Genomic DNA, 19,986 nt, shown 5'->3' on the forward strand with positions numbered 1-19,986 from the left:
AGAGGAGGAATCTACATAAAAACGCCTTCCTGGCAACGCCCAAATGCCCTGCTGCCATGCAGATAAACACTGGCAGCGGCAGCAAGTGCATGCCCACAGCCACCCCTTGTTCCTTCACACCTTGTATCAGCTGTAATCCAGTCCAGTCCAGTGCTGCCTGCTGAGCAGCACTGACCAACACTGCCTGGGCCCAGGCTTTTATCTCTGAGGCCCCATTATGATGTCAGAAAGCTGGCTCTGGAATCCTGAGGGCTCCACTATGACACGTGCAAAGTTCCGTCTGAACTTTATATAAGACGGTGAGGCTCAGTCAGTCACTCAGTGTTGCCTGAGAGGGCAACACTGCAACAGCCGGCCGCCAGGCTGTCTTTTTTTTGCACAGCTAGTTGCCTCCAGGAGGCCACAAGAGGGAGACAAGGGACTGCAAAATGGAAAATAGGCATCCACCAACTTTACAGACAACTTCTCCTTGCTCCTACAACCTCCATCCTTGCACAGTTTGTTATTCTTCTAGGTAACATAGTAACAAATCCAAATTGCTGCTCTCTTTGTAGGCAAGCAAGGCTTTGTTGCAACTGCAATTCTTACTTCTTCTTGAAATGTAGGGACGACAGTACATTCCATCACATCCATCTAGTGTACACAGGTAGGTCCATTGTGGCGGGCAGGCGAGCGGGCGGGCTGCTTTATTGGCTGTTTGCTGTTCCCCTACTCCACTCCACTATTTGACTGTTGTGCTGCATCCTGCATCAATCAATCAATCAATCAATCAATCAATCAATCAATCAATCAATCAATCAATCAATCAGTGGCTGGCTCAGGTGCAGCTCTTTAACTTACCTAAAAGGGAGGGCGGAGAGAAGACAAGGAAGGTGAATGAGGTGTTCCAATGTGAAATGCCGGAAACACAGAAACACAGACGACACACAACAAGAGGTGGCAATCTATTCATTAATTGCATTTAATCAATGAGCTCATTATCACTCATGCATTGTCCAACAGGTGTTGAAATAATGGGATTAAAAGGGGAGATCCCTTCAGAAAGACAGAAACAATAGCAAAGACAAAAAACACTTTTGGAATCTGCTTTTAGTCAACACATAAGGAAAGGGTGCACCGGTCCTGGAAATACTGCAATACCAGGTCAATGCGTGGAGTGGACAGAGCAAGCTCTATTTCCATCTCCCTGTTCTAAAAATCCATTTAATATATGGTCCCCAGATAGGGGACGTATCAGATATTAAACTGATAAGAACAGATACTACACTTGATCTTAGCCAAAAGGCCGAGAAGCGATAACCCGAACGGGCCGCGCGTTGCCCGAGCCTGCCCGATACTGCTGTTCAGCCCTTGCAGCGATTCAGCCTACTTCTAGGCAATTCCATGGGGCCCTGCAGGCTCACACACTCACAGCTACACGGGAGGTGAATAAAGGCCGGAGAGGAAGCCAGACAGGATTTGCTTCTTTTGCTTGCACCACAATGCAGTGCTGAAAGAGGAGGAATCTACATAAAAACGCCTTCCTGGCAACGCCCAAATGCCCTGCTGCCATGCAGATAAACACTGGCAGCGGCAGCAAGTGCATGCCCACAGCCACCCCTTGTTCCTTCACACCTTGTATCAGCTGTAATCCAGTCCAGTCCAGTGCTGCCTGCTGAGCAGCACTGACCAACACTGCCTGGGCCCAGGCTTTTATCTCTGAGGCCCCATTATGATGTCAGAAAGCTGGCTCTGGAATCCTGAGGGCTCCACTATGACACGTGCAAAGTTCCGTCTGAACTTTATATAAGACGGTGAGGCTCAGTCAGTCACTCAGTGTTGCCTGAGAGGGCAACACTGCAACAGCCGGCCGCCAGGCTGTCTTTTTTTTGCACAGCTAGTTGCCTCCAGGAGGCCACAAGAGGGAGACAAGGGACTGCAAAATGGAAAATAGGCATCCACCAACTTTACAGACAACTTCTCCTTGCTCCTACAACCTCCATCCTTGCACAGTTTGTTATTCTTCTAGGTAACATAGTAACAAATCCAAATTGCTGCTCTCTTTGTAGGCAAGCAAGGCTTTGTTGCAACTGCAATTCTTACTTCTTCTTGAAATGTAGGGACGACAGTACATTCCATCACATCCATCTAGTGTACACAGGTAGGTCCATTGTGGCGGGCAGGCGAGCGGGCGGGCTGCTTTATTGGCTGTTTGCTGTTCCCCTACTCCACTCCACTATTTGACTGTTGTGCTGCATCAATCAATCAATCAATCAATCAATCAATCAATCAATCAATCAATCAATCAATCAATCAATCAGTGGCTGGCTCAGGTGCAGCTCTTTAACTTACCTAAAAGGGAGGGCGGAGAGAAGACAAGGAAGGTGAATGAGGTGTTCCAATGTGAAATGCCGGAAACACAGAAACACAGACGACACACAACAAGAGGTGGCAATCTATTCATTAATTGCATTTAATCAATGAGCTCATTATCACTCATGCATTGTCCAACAGGTGTTGAAATAATGGGATTAAAAGGGGAGATCCCTTCAGAAAGACAGAAACAATAGCAAAGACAAAAAACACTTTTGGAATCTGCTTTTAGTCAACACATAAGGAAAGGGTGCACCGGTCCTGGAAATACTGCAATACCAGGTCAATGCGTGGAGTGGACAGAGCAAGCTCTATTTCCATCTCCCTGTTCTAAAAATCCATTTAATATATGGTCCCCAGATAGGGGACGTATCAGATATTAAACTGATAAGAACAGATACTACACTTGATCTTAGCCAAAAGGCCGAGAAGCGATAACCCGAACGGGCCGCGCGTTGCCCGAGCCTGCCCGATACTGCTGTTCAGCCCTTGCAGCGATTCAGCCTACTTCTAGGCAATTCCATGGGGCCCTGCAGGCTCACACACTCACAGCTACACGGGAGGTGAATAAAGGCCGGAGAGGAAGCCAGACAGGATTTGCTTCTTTTGCTTGCACCACAATGCAGTGCTGAAAGAGGAGGAATCTACATAAAAACGCCTTCCTGGCAACGCCCAAATGCCCTGCTGCCATGCAGATAAACACTGGCAGCGGCAGCAAGTGCATGCCCACAGCCACCCCTTGTTCCTTCACACCTTGTATCAGCTGTAATCCAGTCCAGTCCAGTGCTGCCTGCTGAGCAGCACTGACCAACACTGCCTGGGCCCAGGCTTTTATCTCTGAGGCCCCATTATGATGTCAGAAAGCTGGCTCTGGAATCCTGAGGGCTCCACTATGACACGTGCAAAGTTCCGTCTGAACTTTATATAAGACGGTGAGGCTCAGTCAGTCACTCAGTGTTGCCTGAGAGGGCAACACTGCAACAGCCGGCCGCCAGGCTGTCTTTTTTTTGCACAGCTAGTTGCCTCCAGGAGGCCACAAGAGGGAGACAAGGGACTGCAAAATGGAAAATAGGCATCCACCAACTTTACAGACAACTTCTCCTTGCTCCTACAACCTCCATCCTTGCACAGTTTGTTATTCTTCTAGGTAACATAGTAACAAATCCAAATTGCTGCTCTCTTTGTAGGCAAGCAAGGCTTTGTTGCAACTGCAATTCTTACTTCTTCTTGAAATGTAGGGACGACAGTACATTCCATCACATCCATCTAGTGTACACAGGTAGGTCCATTGTGGCGGGCAGGCGAGCGGGCGGGCTGCTTTATTGGCTGTTTGCTGTTCCCCTACTCCACTCCACTATTTGACTGTTGTGCTGCAATCAATCAATCAATCAATCAATCAATCAATCAATCAATCAATCAATCAATCAATCAGTGGCTGGCTCAGGTGCAGCTCTTTAACTTACCTAAAAGGGAGGGCGGAGAGAAGACAAGGAAGGTGAATGAGGTGTTCCAATGTGAAATGCCGGAAACACAGAAACACAGACGACACACAACAAGAGGTGGCAATCTATTCATTAATTGCATTTAATCAATGAGCTCATTATCACTCATGCATTGTCCAACAGGTGTTGAAATAATGGGATTAAAAGGGGAGATCCCTTCAGAAAGACAGAAACAATAGCAAAGACAAAAAACACTTTTGGAATCTGCTTTTAGTCAACACATAAGGAAAGGGTGCACCGGTCCTGGAAATACTGCAATACCAGGTCAATGCGTGGAGTGGACAGAGCAAGCTCTATTTCCATCTCCCTGTTCTAAAAATCCATTTAATATATGGTCCCCAGATAGGGGACGTATCAGATATTAAACTGATAAGAACAGATACTACACTTGATCTTAGCCAAAAGGCCGAGAAGCGATAACCCGAACGGGCCGCGCGTTGCCCGAGCCTGCCCGATACTGCTGTTCAGCCCTTGCAGCGATTCAGCCTACTTCTAGGCAATTCCATGGGGCCCTGCAGGCTCACACACTCACAGCTACACGGGAGGTGAATAAAGGCCGGAGAGGAAGCCAGACAGGATTTGCTTCTTTTGCTTGCACCACAATGCAGTGCTGAAAGAGGAGGAATCTACATAAAAACGCCTTCCTGGCAACGCCCAAATGCCCTGCTGCCATGCAGATAAACACTGGCAGCGGCAGCAAGTGCATGCCCACAGCCACCCCTTGTTCCTTCACACCTTGTATCAGCTGTAATCCAGTCCAGTCCAGTGCTGCCTGCTGAGCAGCACTGACCAACACTGCCTGGGCCCAGGCTTTTATCTCTGAGGCCCCATTATGATGTCAGAAAGCTGGCTCTGGAATCCTGAGGGCTCCACTATGACACGTGCAAAGTTCCGTCTGAACTTTATATAAGACGGTGAGGCTCAGTCAGTCACTCAGTGTTGCCTGAGAGGGCAACACTGCAACAGCCGGCCGCCAGGCTGTCTTTTTTTTGCACAGCTAGTTGCCTCCAGGAGGCCACAAGAGGGAGACAAGGGACTGCAAAATGGAAAATAGGCATCCACCAACTTTACAGACAACTTCTCCTTGCTCCTACAACCTCCATCCTTGCACAGTTTGTTATTCTTCTAGGTAACATAGTAACAAATCCAAATTGCTGCTCTCTTTGTAGGCAAGCAAGGCTTTGTTGCAACTGCAATTCTTACTTCTTCTTGAAATGTAGGGACGACAGTACATTCCATCACATCCATCTAGTGTACACAGGTAGGTCCATTGTGGCGGGCAGGCGAGCGGGCGGGCTGCTTTATTGGCTGTTTGCTGTTCCCCTACTCCACTCCACTATTTGACTGTTGTGCTGCATCAATCAATCAATCAATCAATCAATCAATCAATCAATCAATCAATCAATCAATCAGTGGCTGGCTCAGGTGCAGCTCTTTAACTTACCTAAAAGGGAGGGCGGAGAGAAGACAAGGAAGGTGAATGAGGTGTTCCAATGTGAAATGCCGGAAACACAGAAACACAGACGACACACAACAAGAGGTGGCAATCTATTCATTAATTGCATTTAATCAATGAGCTCATTATCACTCATGCATTGTCCAACAGGTGTTGAAATAATGGGATTAAAAGGGGAGATCCCTTCAGAAAGACAGAAACAATAGCAAAGACAAAAAACACTTTTGGAATCTGCTTTTAGTCAACACATAAGGAAAGGGTGCACCGGTCCTGGAAATACTGCAATACCAGGTCAATGCGTGGAGTGGACAGAGCAAGCTCTATTTCCATCTCCCTGTTCTAAAAATCCATTTAATATATGGTCCCCAGATAGGGGACGTATCAGATATTAAACTGATAAGAACAGATACTACACTTGATCTTAGCCAAAAGGCCGAGAAGCGATAACCCGAACGGGCCGCGCGTTGCCCGAGCCTGCCCGATACTGCTGTTCAGCCCTTGCAGCGATTCAGCCTACTTCTAGGCAATTCCATGGGGCCCTGCAGGCTCACACACTCACAGCTACACGGGAGGTGAATAAAGGCCGGAGAGGAAGCCAGACAGGATTTGCTTCTTTTGCTTGCACCACAATGCAGTGCTGAAAGAGGAGGAATCTACATAAAAACGCCTTCCTGGCAACGCCCAAATGCCCTGCTGCCATGCAGATAAACACTGGCAGCGGCAGCAAGTGCATGCCCACAGCCACCCCTTGTTCCTTCACACCTTGTATCAGCTGTAATCCAGTCCAGTCCAGTGCTGCCTGCTGAGCAGCACTGACCAACACTGCCTGGGCCCAGGCTTTTATCTCTGAGGCCCCATTATGATGTCAGAAAGCTGGCTCTGGAATCCTGAGGGCTCCACTATGACACGTGCAAAGTTCCGTCTGAACTTTATATAAGACGGTGAGGCTCAGTCAGTCACTCAGTGTTGCCTGAGAGGGCAACACTGCAACAGCCGGCCGCCAGGCTGTCTTTTTTTTGCACAGCTAGTTGCCTCCAGGAGGCCACAAGAGGGAGACAAGGGACTGCAAAATGGAAAATAGGCATCCACCAACTTTACAGACAACTTCTCCTTGCTCCTACAACCTCCATCCTTGCACAGTTTGTTATTCTTCTAGGTAACATAGTAACAAATCCAAATTGCTGCTCTCTTTGTAGGCAAGCAAGGCTTTGTTGCAACTGCAATTCTTACTTCTTCTTGAAATGTAGGGACGACAGTACATTCCATCACATCCATCTAGTGTACACAGGTAGGTCCATTGTGGCGGGCAGGCGAGCGGGCGGGCTGCTTTATTGGCTGTTTGCTGTTCCCCTACTCCACTCCACTATTTGACTGTTGTGCTGCATCAATCAATCAATCAATCAATCAATCAATCAATCAATCAATCAATCAATCAATCAGTGGCTGGCTCAGGTGCAGCTCTTTAACTTACCTAAAAGGGAGGGCGGAGAGAAGACAAGGAAGGTGAATGAGGTGTTCCAATGTGAAATGCCGGAAACACAGAAACACAGACGACACACAACAAGAGGTGGCAATCTATTCATTAATTGCATTTAATCAATGAGCTCATTATCACTCATGCATTGTCCAACAGGTGTTGAAATAATGGGATTAAAAGGGGAGATCCCTTCAGAAAGACAGAAACAATAGCAAAGACAAAAAACACTTTTGGAATCTGCTTTTAGTCAACACATAAGGAAAGGGTGCACCGGTCCTGGAAATACTGCAATACCAGGTCAATGCGTGGAGTGGACAGAGCAAGCTCTATTTCCATCTCCCTGTTCTAAAAATCCATTTAATATATGGTCCCCAGATAGGGGACGTATCAGATATTAAACTGATAAGAACAGATACTACACTTGATCTTAGCCAAAAGGCCGAGAAGCGATAACCCGAACGGGCCGCGCGTTGCCCGAGCCTGCCCGATACTGCTGTTCAGCCCTTGCAGCGATTCAGCCTACTTCTAGGCAATTCCATGGGGCCCTGCAGGCTCACACACTCACAGCTACACGGGAGGTGAATAAAGGCCGGAGAGGAAGCCAGACAGGATTTGCTTCTTTTGCTTGCACCACAATGCAGTGCTGAAAGAGGAGGAATCTACATAAAAACGCCTTCCTGGCAACGCCCAAATGCCCTGCTGCCATGCAGATAAACACTGGCAGCGGCAGCAAGTGCATGCCCACAGCCACCCCTTGTTCCTTCACACCTTGTATCAGCTGTAATCCAGTCCAGTCCAGTGCTGCCTGCTGAGCAGCACTGACCAACACTGCCTGGGCCCAGGCTTTTATCTCTGAGGCCCCATTATGATGTCAGAAAGCTGGCTCTGGAATCCTGAGGGCTCCACTATGACACGTGCAAAGTTCCGTCTGAACTTTATATAAGACGGTGAGGCTCAGTCAGTCACTCAGTGTTGCCTGAGAGGGCAACACTGCAACAGCCGGCCGCCAGGCTGTCTTTTTTTTGCACAGCTAGTTGCCTCCAGGAGGCCACAAGAGGGAGACAAGGGACTGCAAAATGGAAAATAGGCATCCACCAACTTTACAGACAACTTCTCCTTGCTCCTACAACCTCCATCCTTGCACAGTTTGTTATTCTTCTAGGTAACATAGTAACAAATCCAAATTGCTGCTCTCTTTGTAGGCAAGCAAGGCTTTGTTGCAACTGCAATTCTTACTTCTTCTTGAAATGTAGGGACGACAGTACATTCCATCACATCCATCTAGTGTACACAGGTAGGTCCATTGTGGCGGGCAGGCGAGCGGGCGGGCTGCTTTATTGGCTGTTTGCTGTTCCCCTACTCCACTCCACTATTTGACTGTTGTGCTGCAATCAATCAATCAATCAATCAATCAATCAATCAATCAATCAGTGGCTGGCTCAGGTGCAGCTCTTTAACTTACCTAAAAGGGAGGGCGGAGAGAAGACAAGGAAGGTGAATGAGGTGTTCCAATGTGAAATGCCGGAAACACAGAAACACAGACGACACACAACAAGAGGTGGCAATCTATTCATTAATTGCATTTAATCAATGAGCTCATTATCACTCATGCATTGTCCAACAGGTGTTGAAATAATGGGATTAAAAGGGGAGATCCCTTCAGAAAGACAGAAACAATAGCAAAGACAAAAAACACTTTTGGAATCTGCTTTTAGTCAACACATAAGGAAAGGGTGCACCGGTCCTGGAAATACTGCAATACCAGGTCAATGCGTGGAGTGGACAGAGCAAGCTCTATTTCCATCTCCCTGTTCTAAAAATCCATTTAATATATGGTCCCCAGACAGGGGACGTATCAGATATTAAACTGATAAGAACAGATACTACACTTGATCTTAGCCAAAAGGCCGAGAAGCGATAACCCGAACGGGTCGCGCGTTGCCCGAGCCTGCCCGATACTGCTGTTCAGCCCTTGCAGCGATTCAGCCTACTTCTAGGCAATTCCATGGGGCCCTGCAGGCTCACACACTCACAGCTACACGGGAGGTGAATAAAGGCCGGAGAGGAAGCCAGACAGGATTTGCTTCTTTTGCTTGCACCACAATGCAGTGCTGAAAGAGGAGGAATCTACATAAAAACGCCTTCCTGGCAACGCCCAAATGCCCTGCTGCCATGCAGATAAACACTGGCAGCGGCAGCAAGTGCATGCCCACAGCCACCCCTTGTTCCTTCACACCTTGTATCAGCTGTAATCCAGTCCAGTCCAGTGCTGCCTGCTGAGCAGCACTGACCAACACTGCCTGGGCCCAGGCTTTTATCTCTGAGGCCCCATTATGATGTCAGAAAGCTGGCTCTGGAATCCTGAGGGCTCCACTATGACACGTGCAAAGTTCCGTCTGAACTTTATATAAGACGGTGAGGCTCAGTCAGTCACTCAGTGTTGCCTGAGAGGGCAACACTGCAACAGACGGCCGCCAGGCTGTCTTTTTTTTGCACAGCTAGTTGCCTCCAGGAGGCCACAAGAGGGAGACAAGGGACTGCAAAATGGAAAATAGGCATCCACCAACTTTACAGACAACTTCTCCTTGCTCCTACAACCTCCATCCTTGCACAGTTTGTTATTCTTCTAGGTAACATAGTAACAAATCCAAATTGCTGCTCTCTTTGTAGGCAAGCAAGGCTTTGTTGCAACTGCAATTCTTACTTCTTCTTGAAATGTAGGGACGACAGTACATTCCATCACATCCATCTAGTGTACACAGGTAGGTCCATTGTGGCGGGCAGGCGAGCGGGCGGGCTGCTTTATTGGCTGTTTGCTGTTCCCCTACTCCACTCCACTATTTGACTGTTGTGCTGCATCAATCAATCAATCAATCAATCAATCAATCAATCAATCAGTGGCTGGCTCAGGTGCAGCTCTTTAACTTAAAAGGGAGGGCGGAGAGAAGACAAGGAAGGTGAATGAGGTGTTCCAATGTGAAATGCCGGAAACACAGAAACACAGACGACACACAACAAGAGGTGGCAATCTATTCATTAATTGCATTTAATCAATGAGCTCATTATCACTCATGCATTGTCCAACAGGTGTTGAAATAATGGGATTAAAAGGGGAGATCCCTTCAGAAAGACAGAAACAATAGCAAAGACAAAAAACACTTTTGGAATCTGCTTTTAGTCAACACATAAGGAAAGGGTGCACCGGTCCTGGAAATACTGCAATACCAGGTCAATGCGTGGAGTGGACAGAGCAAGCTCTATTTCCATCTCCCTGTTCTAAAAATCCATTTAATATATGGTCCCCAGATAGGGGACGTATCAGATATTAAACTGATAAGAACAGATACTACACTTGATCTTAGCCAAAAGGCCGAGAAGCGATAACCCGAACGGGCCGCGCGTTGCCCGAGCCTGCCCGATACTGCTGTTCAGCCCTTGCAGCGATTCAGCCTACTTCTAGGCAATTCCATGGGGCCCTGCAGGCTCACACACTCACAGCTACACGGGAGGTGAATAAAGGCCGGAGAGGAAGCCAGACAGGATTTGCTTCTTTTGCTTGCACCACAATGCAGTGCTGAAAGAGGAGGAATCTACATAAAAACGCCTTCCTGGCAACGCCCAAATGCCCTGCTGCCATGCAGATAAACACTGGCAGCGGCAGCAAGTGCATGCCCACAGCCACCCCTTGTTCCTTCACACCTTGTATCAGCTGTAATCCAGTCCAGTCCAGTGCTGCCTGCTGAGCAGCACTGACCAACACTGCCTGGGCCCAGGCTTTTATCTCTGAGGCCCCATTATGATGTCAGAAAGCTGGCTCTGGAATCCTGAGGGCTCCACTATGACACGTGCAAAGTTCCGTCTGAACTTTATATAAGACGGTGAGGCTCAGTCAGTCACTCAGTGTTGCCTGAGAGGGCAACACTGCAACAGCCGGCCGCCAGGCTGTCTTTTTTTTGCACAGCTAGTTGCCTCCAGGAGGCCACAAGAGGGAGACAAGGGACTGCAAAATGGAAAATAGGCATCCACCAACTTTACAGACAACTTCTCCTTGCTCCTACAACCTCCATCCTTGCACAGTTTGTTATTCTTCTAGGTAACATAGTAACAAATCCAAATTGCTGCTCTCTTTGTAGGCAAGCAAGGCTTTGTTGCAACTGCAATTCTTACTTCTTCTTGAAATGTAGGGACGACAGTACATTCCATCACATCCATCTAGTGTACACAGGTAGGTCCATTGTGGCGGGCAGGCGAGCGGGCGGGCTGCTTTATTGGCTGTTTGCTGTTCCCCTACTCCACTCCACTATTTGACTGTTGTGCTGCATCAATCAATCAATCAATCAATCAATCAATCAATCAATCAATCAATCAATCAATCAATCAGTGGCTGGCTCAGGTGCAGCTCTTTAACTTACCTAAAAGGGAGGGCGGAGAGAAGACAAGGAAGGTGAATGAGGTGTTCCAATGTGAAATGCCGGAAACACAGAAACACAGACGACACACAACAAGAGGTGGCAATCTATTCATTAATTGCATTTAATCAATGAGCTCATTATCACTCATGCATTGTCCAACAGGTGTTGAAATAATGGGATTAAAAGGGGAGATCCCTTCAGAAAGACAGAAACAATAGCAAAGACAAAAAACACTTTTGGAATCTGCTTTTAGTCAACACATAAGGAAAGGGTGCACCGGTCCTGGAAATACTGCAATACCAGGTCAATGCGTGGAGTGGACAGAGCAAGCTCTATTTCCATCTCCCTGTTCTAAAAATCCATTTAATATATGGTCCCCAGATAGGGGACGTATCAGATATTAAACTGATAAGAACAGATACTACACTTGATCTTAGCCAAAAGGCCGAGAAGCGATAACCCGAACGGGCCGCGCGTTGCCCGAGCCTGCCCGATACTGCTGTTCAGCCCTTGCAGCGATTCAGCCTACTTCTAGGCAATTCCATGGGGCCCTGCAGGCTCACACACTCACAGCTACACGGGAGGTGAATAAAGGCCGGAGAGGAAGCCAGACAGGATTTGCTTCTTTTGCTTGCACCACAATGCAGTGCTGAAAGAGGAGGAATCTACATAAAAACGCCTTCCTGGCAACGCCCAAATGCCCTGCTGCCATGCAGATAAACACTGGCAGCGGCAGCAAGTGCATGCCCACAGCCACCCCTTGTTCCTTCACACCTTGTATCAGCTGTAATCCAGTCCAGTCCAGTGCTGCCTGCTGAGCAGCACTGACCAACACTGCCTGGGCCCAGGCTTTTATCTCTGAGGCCCCATTATGATGTCAGAAAGCTGGCTCTGGAATCCTGAGGGCTCCACTATGACACGTGCAAAGTTCCGTCTGAACTTTATATAAGACGGTGAGGCTCAGTCAGTCACTCAGTGTTGCCTGAGAGGGCAACACTGCAACAGCCGGCCGCCAGGCTGTCTTTTTTTTGCACAGCTAGTTGCCTCCAGGAGGCCACAAGAGGGAGACAAGGGACTGCAAAATGGAAAATAGGCATCCACCAACTTTACAGACAACTTCTCCTTGCTCCTACAACCTCCATCCTTGCACAGTTTGTTATTCTTCTAGGTAACATAGTAACAAATCCAAATTGCTGCTCTCTTTGTAGGCAAGCAAGGCTTTGTTGCAACTGCAATTCTTACTTCTTCTTGAAATGTAGGGACGACAGTACATTCCATCACATCCATCTAGTGTACACAGGTAGGTCCATTGTGGCGGGCAGGCGAGCGGGCGGGCTGCTTTATTGGCTGTTTGCTGTTCCCCTACTCCACTCCACTATTTGACTGTTGTGCTGCATCAATCAATCAATCAATCAATCAATCAATCAATCAATCAATCAATCAATCAATCAATCAATCAGTGGCTGGCTCAGGTGCAGCTCTTTAACTTACCTAAAAGGGAGGGCGGAGAGAAGACAAGGAAGGTGAATGAGGTGTTCCAATGTGAAATGCCGGAAACACAGAAACACAGACGACACACAACAAGAGGTGGCAATCTATTCATTAATTGCATTTAATCAATGAGCTCATTATCACTCATGCATTGTCCAACAGGTGTTGAAATAATGGGATTAAAAGGGGAGATCCCTTCAGAAAGACAGAAACAATAGCAAAGACAAAAAACACTTTTGGAATCTGCTTTTAGTCAACACATAAGGAAAGGGTGCACCGGTCCTGGAAATACTGCAATACCAGGTCAATGCGTGGAGTGGACAGAGCAAGCTCTATTTCCATCTCCCTGTTCTAAAAATCCATTTAATATATGGTCCCCAGATAGGGGACGTATCAGATATTAAACTGATAAGAACAGATACTACACTTGATCTTAGCCAAAAGGCCGAGAAGCGATAACCCGAACGGGTCGCGCGTTGCCCGAGCCTGCCCGATACTGCTGTTCAGCCCTTGCAGCGATTCAGCCTACTTCTAGGCAATTCCATGGGGCCCTGAAGGCTCACACACTCACAGCTACACGGGAGGTGAATAAAGGCCGGAGAGGAAGCCAGACAGGATTTGCTTCTTTTGCTTGCACCACAATGCAGTGCTGAAAGAGGAGGAATCTACATAAAAACGCCTTCCTGGCAACGCCCAAATGCCCTGCTGCCATGCAGATAAACACTGGCAGCGGCAGCAAGTGCATGCCCACAGCCACCCCTTGTTCCTTCACACCTTGTATCAGCTGTAATCCAGTCCAGTCCAGTGCTGCCTGCTGAGCAGCACTGACCAACACTGCCTGGGCCCAGGCTTTTATCTCTGAGGCCCCATTATGATGTCAGAAAGCTGGCTCTGGAATCCTGAGGGCTCCACTATGACACGTGCAAAGTTCCGTCTGAACTTTATATAAGACGGTGAGGCTCAGTCAGTCACTCAGTGTTGCCTGAGAGGGCAACACTGCAACAGCCGGCCGCCAGGCTGTCTTTTTTTTGCACAGCTAGTTGCCTCCAGGAGGCCACAAGAGGGAGACAAGGGACTGCAAAATGGAAAATAGGCATCCACCAACTTTACAGACAACTTCTCCTTGCTCCTACAACCTCCATCCTTGCACAGTTTGTTATTCTTCTAGGTAACATAGTAACAAATCCAAATTGCTGCTCTCTTTGTAGGCAAGCAAGGCTTTGTTGCAACTGCAATTCTTACTTCTTCTTGAAATGTAGGGACGACAGTACATTCCATCACATCCATCTAGTGTACACAGGTAGGTCCATTGTGGCGGGCAGGCGAGCGGGCGGGCTGCTTTATTGGCTGTTTGCTGTTCCCCTACTCCACTCCACTATTTGACTGTTGTGCTGCATCAATCAATCAATCAATCAATCAATCAATCAATCAATCAATCAATCAATCAGTGGCTGGCTCAGGTGCAGCTCTTTAACTTACCTAAAAGGGAGGGCGGAGAGAAGACAAGGAAGGTGAATGAGGTGTTCCAATGTGAAATGCCGGAAACACAGAAACACAGACGACACACAACAAGAGGTGGCAATCTATTCATTAATTGCATTTAATCAATGAGCTCATTATCACTCATGCATTGTCCAACAGGTGTTGAAATAATGGGATTAAAAGGGGAGATCCCTTCAGAAAGACAGAAACAATAGCAAAGACAAAAAACACTTTTGGAATCTGCTTTTAGTCAACACATAAGGAAAGGGTGCACCGGTCCTGGAAATACTGCAATACCAGGTCAATGCGTGGAGTGGACAGAGCAAGCTCTATTTCCATCTCCCTGTTCTAAAAATCCATTTAATATATGGTCCCCAGATAGGGGACGTATCAGATATTAAACTGATAAGAACAGATACTACACTTGATCTTAGCCAAAAGGCCGAGAAGCGATAACCCGAACGGGCCGCGCGTTGCCCGAGCCTGCCCGATACTGCTGTTCAGCCCTTGCAGCGATTCAGCCTACTTCTAGGCAATTCCATGGGGCCCTGCAGGCTCACACACTCACAGCTACACGGGAGGTGAATAAAGGCCGGAGAGGAAGCCAGACAGGATTTGCTTCTTTTGCTTGCACCACAATGCAGTGCTGAAAGAGGAGGAATCTACATAAAAACGCCTTCCTGGCAACGCCCAAATGCCCTGCTGCCATGCAGATAAACACTGGCAGCGGCAGCAAGTGCATGCCCACAGCCACCCCTTGTTCCTTCACACCTTGTATCAGCTGTAATCCAGTCCAGTCCAGTGCTGCCTGCTGAGCAGCACTGACCAACACTGCCTGGGCCCAGGCTTTTATCTCTGAGGCCCCATTATGATGTCAGAAAGCTGGCTCTGGAATCCTGAGGGCTCCACTATGACACGTGCAAAGTTCCGTCTGAACTTTATATAAGACGGTGAGGCTCAGTCAGTCACTCAGTGTTGCCTGAGAGGGCAACACTGCAACAGCCGGCCGCCAGGCTGTCTTTTTTTTGCACAGCTAGTTGCCTCCAGGAGGCCACAAGAGGGAGACAAGGGACTGCAAAATGGAAAATAGGCATCCACCAACTTTACAGACAACTTCTCCTTGCTCCTACAACCTCCATCCTTGCACAGTTTGTTATTCTTCTAGGTAACATAGTAACAAATCCAAATTGCTGCTCTCTTTGTAGGCAAGCAAGGCTTTGTTGCAACTGCAATTCTTACTTCTTCTTGAAATGTAGGGACGACAGTACATTCCATCACATCCATCTAGTGTACACAGGTAGGTCCATTGTGGCGGGCAGGCGAGCGGGCGGGCTGCTTTATTGGCTGTTTGCTGTTCCCCTACTCCACTCCACTATTTGACTGTTGTGCTGCATCAATCAATCAATCAATCAATCAATCAATCAATCAATCAATCAATCAATCAATCAGTGGCTGGCTCAGGTGCAGCTCTTTAACTTACCTAAAAGGGAGGGCGGAGAGAAGACAAGGAAGGTGAATGAGGTGTTCCAATGTGAAATGCCGGAAACACAGAAACACAGACGACACACAACAAGAGGTGGCAATCTATTCATTAATTGCATTTAATCAATGAGCTCATTATCACTCATGCATTGTCCAACAGGTGTTGAAATAATGGGATTAAAAGGGGAGATCCCTTCAGAAAGACAGAAACAATAGCAAAGACAAAAAACACTTTTGGAATCTGCTTTTAGTCAACACATAAGGAAAGGGTGCACCGGTCCTGGAAATACTGCAATACCAGGTCAATGCGTGGAGTGGACAGAGCAAGCTCTATTTCCATCTCCCTGTTCTAAAAATCCATTTAATATATGGTCCCCAGATAGGGGACGTATCAGATATTAAACTGATAAGAACAGATACTACACTTGATCTTAGCCAAAAGGCCGAGAAGCGATAACCCGAACGGGCCGCGCGTTGCCCGAGCCTGCCCGATACTGCTGTTCAGCCCTTGCAGCGATTCAGCCTACTTCTAGGCAATTCCATGGGGCCCTGCAGGCTCACACACTCACAGCTACACGGGAGGTGAATAAAGGCCGGAGAGGAAGCCAGACAGGATTTGCTTCTTTTGCTTGCACCACAATGCAGTGCTGAAAGAGGAGGAATCTACATAAAAACGCCTTCCTGGCAACGCCCAAATGCCCTGCTGCCATGCAGATAAACACTGGCAGCGGCAGCAAGTGCATGCCCACAGCCACCCCTTGTTCCTTCACACCTTGTATCAGCTGTAATCCAGTCCAGTCCAGTGCTGCCTGCTGAGCAGCACTGACCAACACTGCCTGGGCCCAGGCTTTTATCTCTGAGGCCCCATTATGATGTCAGAAAGCTGGCTCTGGAATCCTGAGGGCTCCACTATGACACGTGCAAAGTTCCGTCTGAACTTTATATAAGACGGTGAGGCTCAGTCAGTCACTCAGTGTTGCCTGAGAGGGCAACACTGCAACAGCCGGCCGCCAGGCTGTCTTTTTTTTGCACAGCTAGTTGCCTCCAGGAGGCCACAAGAGGGAGACAAGGGACTGCAAAATGGAAAATAGGCATCCACCAACTTTACAGACAACTTCTCCTTGCTCCTACAACCTCCATCCTTGCACAGTTTGTTATTCTTCTAGGTAACATAGTAACAAATCCAAATTGCTGCTCTCTTTGTAGGCAAGCAAGGCTTTGTTGCAACTGCAATTCTTACTTCTTCTTGAAATGTAGGGACGACAGTACATTCCATCACATCCATCTAGTGTACACAGGTAGGTCCATTGTGGCGGGCAGGCGAGCGGGCGGGCTGCTTTATTGGCTGTTTGCTGTTCCCCTACTCCACTCCACTATTTGACTGTTGTGCTGCATCAATCAATCAATCAATCAATCAATCAATCAATCAATCAATCAATCAATCAATCAATCAATCAGTGGCTGGCTCAGGTGCAGCTTTTTAAAGGCATGGTGTCGCCCCAAAAACATGTTTTTTTTTAAAAATTTAAACATTTAGTGTGTGGGTGATAAAACATTGTTCAAATTTTTTTTATTTTTTTCGCGAGTCAGGAAATATTATAAATTTTTTCAAATTTATAATACTACCCATTTTTGGTCACTAGATGGAGCTGTTTGGAGCTAGTTCCCAAAATTGCAGCATTGCAACATTGGGTTAAAAGCTATCGCTCTAGTGAGCGCTCAGCATCCCCCCCTCCTTTATCCTGGCTAGTGCCGGGATAAACGAGGGGTTTGAAAGGTTTAACCTCCTACACTGTGTGTCGCCATTTTTTGAGGTAACCCACAGTGTAGTAGGTTTACATGCAGTAGTAAACACACACAAACACTAACATACATTGAAATCGCTTACCTGCTCCTGCCGCCGCGGCCCGTCCGCTCCCTTTGCTGCCGCTGTTCCATGTGCACTTGTCCGGAAGCCGCGACCGGAAGTAGTAATATTACTGTCCGGCCGCGACTTCCGGTCCACAGGAAAATGGCGCCGGACGGCGCCAATTTCGAATAGGACTGTGTGGGAGCGGCGCATGCGCAGTTCCCACACAGACGCCGTACACGGCAGTCAATGGGACGGGAGCCGTTCGCAGTCCCTATGGGACTGTGGCTGCCGTATTCCATGTCTGTGTGTGTCGTTAATCGACACACACAGAAATGGAACAAAAAATGGCAGCCCCCATAGGGAAGAAAAAGTGTGAAAAAAAGAAACAGTAAAACACAAACACACAAATGAAAATAAACGTTTATATTAAGGCACTAACATCTTTAACATATAAATAAAATATTTGTGATGACACTGTTCCTTTAACTTACCTAAAAGGGAGGGCGGAGAGAAGACAAGGAAGGTGAATGAGGTGTTCCAATGTGAAATGCCGGAAACACAGAAACACAGACGACACACAACAAGAGGTGGCAATCTATTCATTAATTGCATTTAATCAATGAGCTCATTATCACTCATGCATTGTCCAACAGGTGTTGAAATAATGGGATTAAAAGGGGAGATCCCTTCAGAAAGACAGAAACAATAGCAAAGACAAAAAACACTTTTGGAATCTGCTTTTAGTCAACACATAAGGAAAGGGTGCACCGGTCCTGGAAATACTGCAATACCAGGTCAATGCGTGGAGTGGACAGAGCAAGCTCTATTTCCATCTCCCTGTTCTAAAAATCCATTTAATATATGGTCCCCAGATAGGGGACGTATCAGATATTAAACTGATAAGAACAGATACTACACTTGATCTTAGCCAAAAGGCCGAGAAGCGATAACCCGAACGGGCCGCGCGTTGCCCGAGCCTGCCCGATACTGCTGTTCAGCCCTTGCAGCGATTCAGCCTACTTCTAGGCAATTCCATGGGGCCCTGCAGGCTCACACACTCACAGCTACACGGGAGGTGAATAAAGGCCGGAGAGGAAGCCAGACAGGATTTGCTTCTTTTGCTTGCACCACAATGCAGTGCTGAAAGAGGAGGAATCTACATAAAAACGCCTTCCTGGCAACGCCCAAATGCCCTGCTGCCATGCAGATAAACACTGGCAGCGGCAGCAAGTGCATGCCCACAGCCACCCCTTGTTCCTTCACACCTTGTATCAGCTGTAATCCAGTCCAGTCCAGTGCTGCCTGCTGAGCAGCACTGACCAACACTGCCTGGGCCCAGGCTTTTATCTCTGAGGCCCCATTATGATGTCAGAAAGCTGGCTCTGGAATCCTGAGGGCTCCACTATGACACGTGCAAAGTTCCGTCTGAACTTTATATAAGACGGTGAGGCTCAGTCAGTCACTCAGTGTTGCCTGAGAGGGCAACACTGCAACAGCCGGCCGCCAGGCTGTCTTTTTTTTGCACAGCTAGTTGCCTCCAGGAGGCCACAAGAGGGAGACAAGGGACTGCAAAATGGAAAATAGGCATCCACCAACTTTACAGACAACTTCTCCTTGCTCCTACAACCTCCATCCTTGCACAGTTTGTTATTCTTCTAGGTAACATAGTAACAAATCCAAATTGCTGCTCTCTTTGTAGGCAAGCAAGGCTTTGTTGCAACTGCAATTCTTACTTCTTCTTGAAATGTAGGGACGACAGTACATTCCATCACATCCATCTAGTGTACACAGGTAGGTCCATTGTGGCGGGCAGGCGAGCGGGCTTGGCTGCTTTATTGGCTGTTTGCTGTTCCCCTACTCCACTCCACTATTTGACTGTTGTGCTGCATCAATCAATCAATCAATCAATCAATCAATCAATCAATCAGTGGCTGGCTCAGGTGCAGCTCTTTAACTTACCTAAAAGGGAGGGCGGAGAGAAGACAAGGAAGGTGAATGAGGTGTTCCAATGTGAAATGCCGGAAACACAGAAACACAGACGACACACAACAAGAGGTGGCAATCTATTCATTAATTGCATTTAATCAATGAGCTCATTATCACTCATGCATTGTCCAACAGGTGTTGAAATAATGGGATTAAAAGGGGAGATCCCTTCAGAAAGACAGAAACAATAGCAAAGACAAAAAACACTTTTGGAATCTGCTTTTAGTCAACACATAAGGAAAGGGTGCACCGGTCCTGGAAATACTGCAATACCAGGTCAATGCGTGGAGTGGACAGAGCAAGCTCTATTTCCATCTCCCTGTTCTAAAAATCCATTTAATATATGGTCCCCAGATAGGGGACGTATCAGATATTAAACTGATAAGAACAGATACTACACTTGATCTTAGCCAAAAGGCCGAGAAGCGATAACCCGAACGGGCCGCGCGTTGCCCGAGCCTGCCCGATACTGCTGTTCAGCCCTTGCAGCGATT

General features: G+C 47.6%; 13 non-coding genes across 13 annotated transcripts; all 13 read right to left on the reverse strand.

The window, feature by feature from the left end:
• Positions 1 to 1,106: 1,106 nt before the first annotated feature.
• Positions 1,107 to 1,297, reverse strand: LOC142692530 (U2 spliceosomal RNA). The gene has a single exon (XR_012860966.1). It is a non-coding gene; the product is annotated as a U2 spliceosomal RNA (small nuclear RNA).
• A 1,300-nt stretch (positions 1,298 to 2,597) lies between these two features.
• Positions 2,598 to 2,788, reverse strand: LOC142692531 (U2 spliceosomal RNA). The gene has a single exon (XR_012860967.1). It is a non-coding gene; the product is annotated as a U2 spliceosomal RNA (small nuclear RNA).
• Positions 2,789 to 4,081: 1,293 nt separating this feature from the next.
• LOC142692533 (U2 spliceosomal RNA) lies at positions 4,082 to 4,272 on the reverse strand. Its single transcript, XR_012860968.1, has one exon. It is a non-coding gene; the product is annotated as a U2 spliceosomal RNA (small nuclear RNA).
• A 1,292-nt stretch (positions 4,273 to 5,564) lies between these two features.
• Positions 5,565 to 5,755, reverse strand: LOC142692534 (U2 spliceosomal RNA). Its single transcript, XR_012860969.1, has one exon. It is a non-coding gene; the product is annotated as a U2 spliceosomal RNA (small nuclear RNA).
• A 1,292-nt stretch (positions 5,756 to 7,047) lies between these two features.
• On the reverse strand, positions 7,048 to 7,238 carry LOC142692535 (U2 spliceosomal RNA). Its single transcript, XR_012860970.1, has one exon. It is a non-coding gene; the product is annotated as a U2 spliceosomal RNA (small nuclear RNA).
• A 1,277-nt stretch (positions 7,239 to 8,515) lies between these two features.
• LOC142692110 (U2 spliceosomal RNA) lies at positions 8,516 to 8,706 on the reverse strand. The gene has a single exon (XR_012860598.1). It is a non-coding gene; the product is annotated as a U2 spliceosomal RNA (small nuclear RNA).
• Positions 8,707 to 9,978: 1,272 nt separating this feature from the next.
• LOC142692537 (U2 spliceosomal RNA) lies at positions 9,979 to 10,169 on the reverse strand. Its single transcript, XR_012860972.1, has one exon. It is a non-coding gene; the product is annotated as a U2 spliceosomal RNA (small nuclear RNA).
• Positions 10,170 to 11,465: 1,296 nt separating this feature from the next.
• LOC142692538 (U2 spliceosomal RNA) lies at positions 11,466 to 11,656 on the reverse strand. The gene has a single exon (XR_012860973.1). It is a non-coding gene; the product is annotated as a U2 spliceosomal RNA (small nuclear RNA).
• Positions 11,657 to 12,956: 1,300 nt separating this feature from the next.
• LOC142692539 (U2 spliceosomal RNA) lies at positions 12,957 to 13,147 on the reverse strand. The gene has a single exon (XR_012860974.1). It is a non-coding gene; the product is annotated as a U2 spliceosomal RNA (small nuclear RNA).
• Positions 13,148 to 14,435: 1,288 nt separating this feature from the next.
• On the reverse strand, positions 14,436 to 14,626 carry LOC142692540 (U2 spliceosomal RNA). The gene has a single exon (XR_012860975.1). It is a non-coding gene; the product is annotated as a U2 spliceosomal RNA (small nuclear RNA).
• Positions 14,627 to 15,918: 1,292 nt separating this feature from the next.
• Positions 15,919 to 16,109, reverse strand: LOC142692541 (U2 spliceosomal RNA). Its single transcript, XR_012860976.1, has one exon. It is a non-coding gene; the product is annotated as a U2 spliceosomal RNA (small nuclear RNA).
• Positions 16,110 to 18,263: 2,154 nt separating this feature from the next.
• LOC142692542 (U2 spliceosomal RNA) lies at positions 18,264 to 18,454 on the reverse strand. Its single transcript, XR_012860977.1, has one exon. It is a non-coding gene; the product is annotated as a U2 spliceosomal RNA (small nuclear RNA).
• Positions 18,455 to 19,731: 1,277 nt separating this feature from the next.
• On the reverse strand, positions 19,732 to 19,922 carry LOC142692544 (U2 spliceosomal RNA). Its single transcript, XR_012860978.1, has one exon. It is a non-coding gene; the product is annotated as a U2 spliceosomal RNA (small nuclear RNA).
• Positions 19,923 to 19,986: the final 64 nt, after the last annotated feature.

The sequence above is a fragment of the Rhinoderma darwinii genome, assembly GCF_050947455.1.
Source record: "Rhinoderma darwinii isolate aRhiDar2 chromosome 5 unlocalized genomic scaffold, aRhiDar2.hap1 SUPER_5_unloc_39, whole genome shotgun sequence".
NCBI classification, from domain to species: domain Eukaryota; kingdom Metazoa; phylum Chordata; class Amphibia; order Anura; family Rhinodermatidae; genus Rhinoderma; species Rhinoderma darwinii.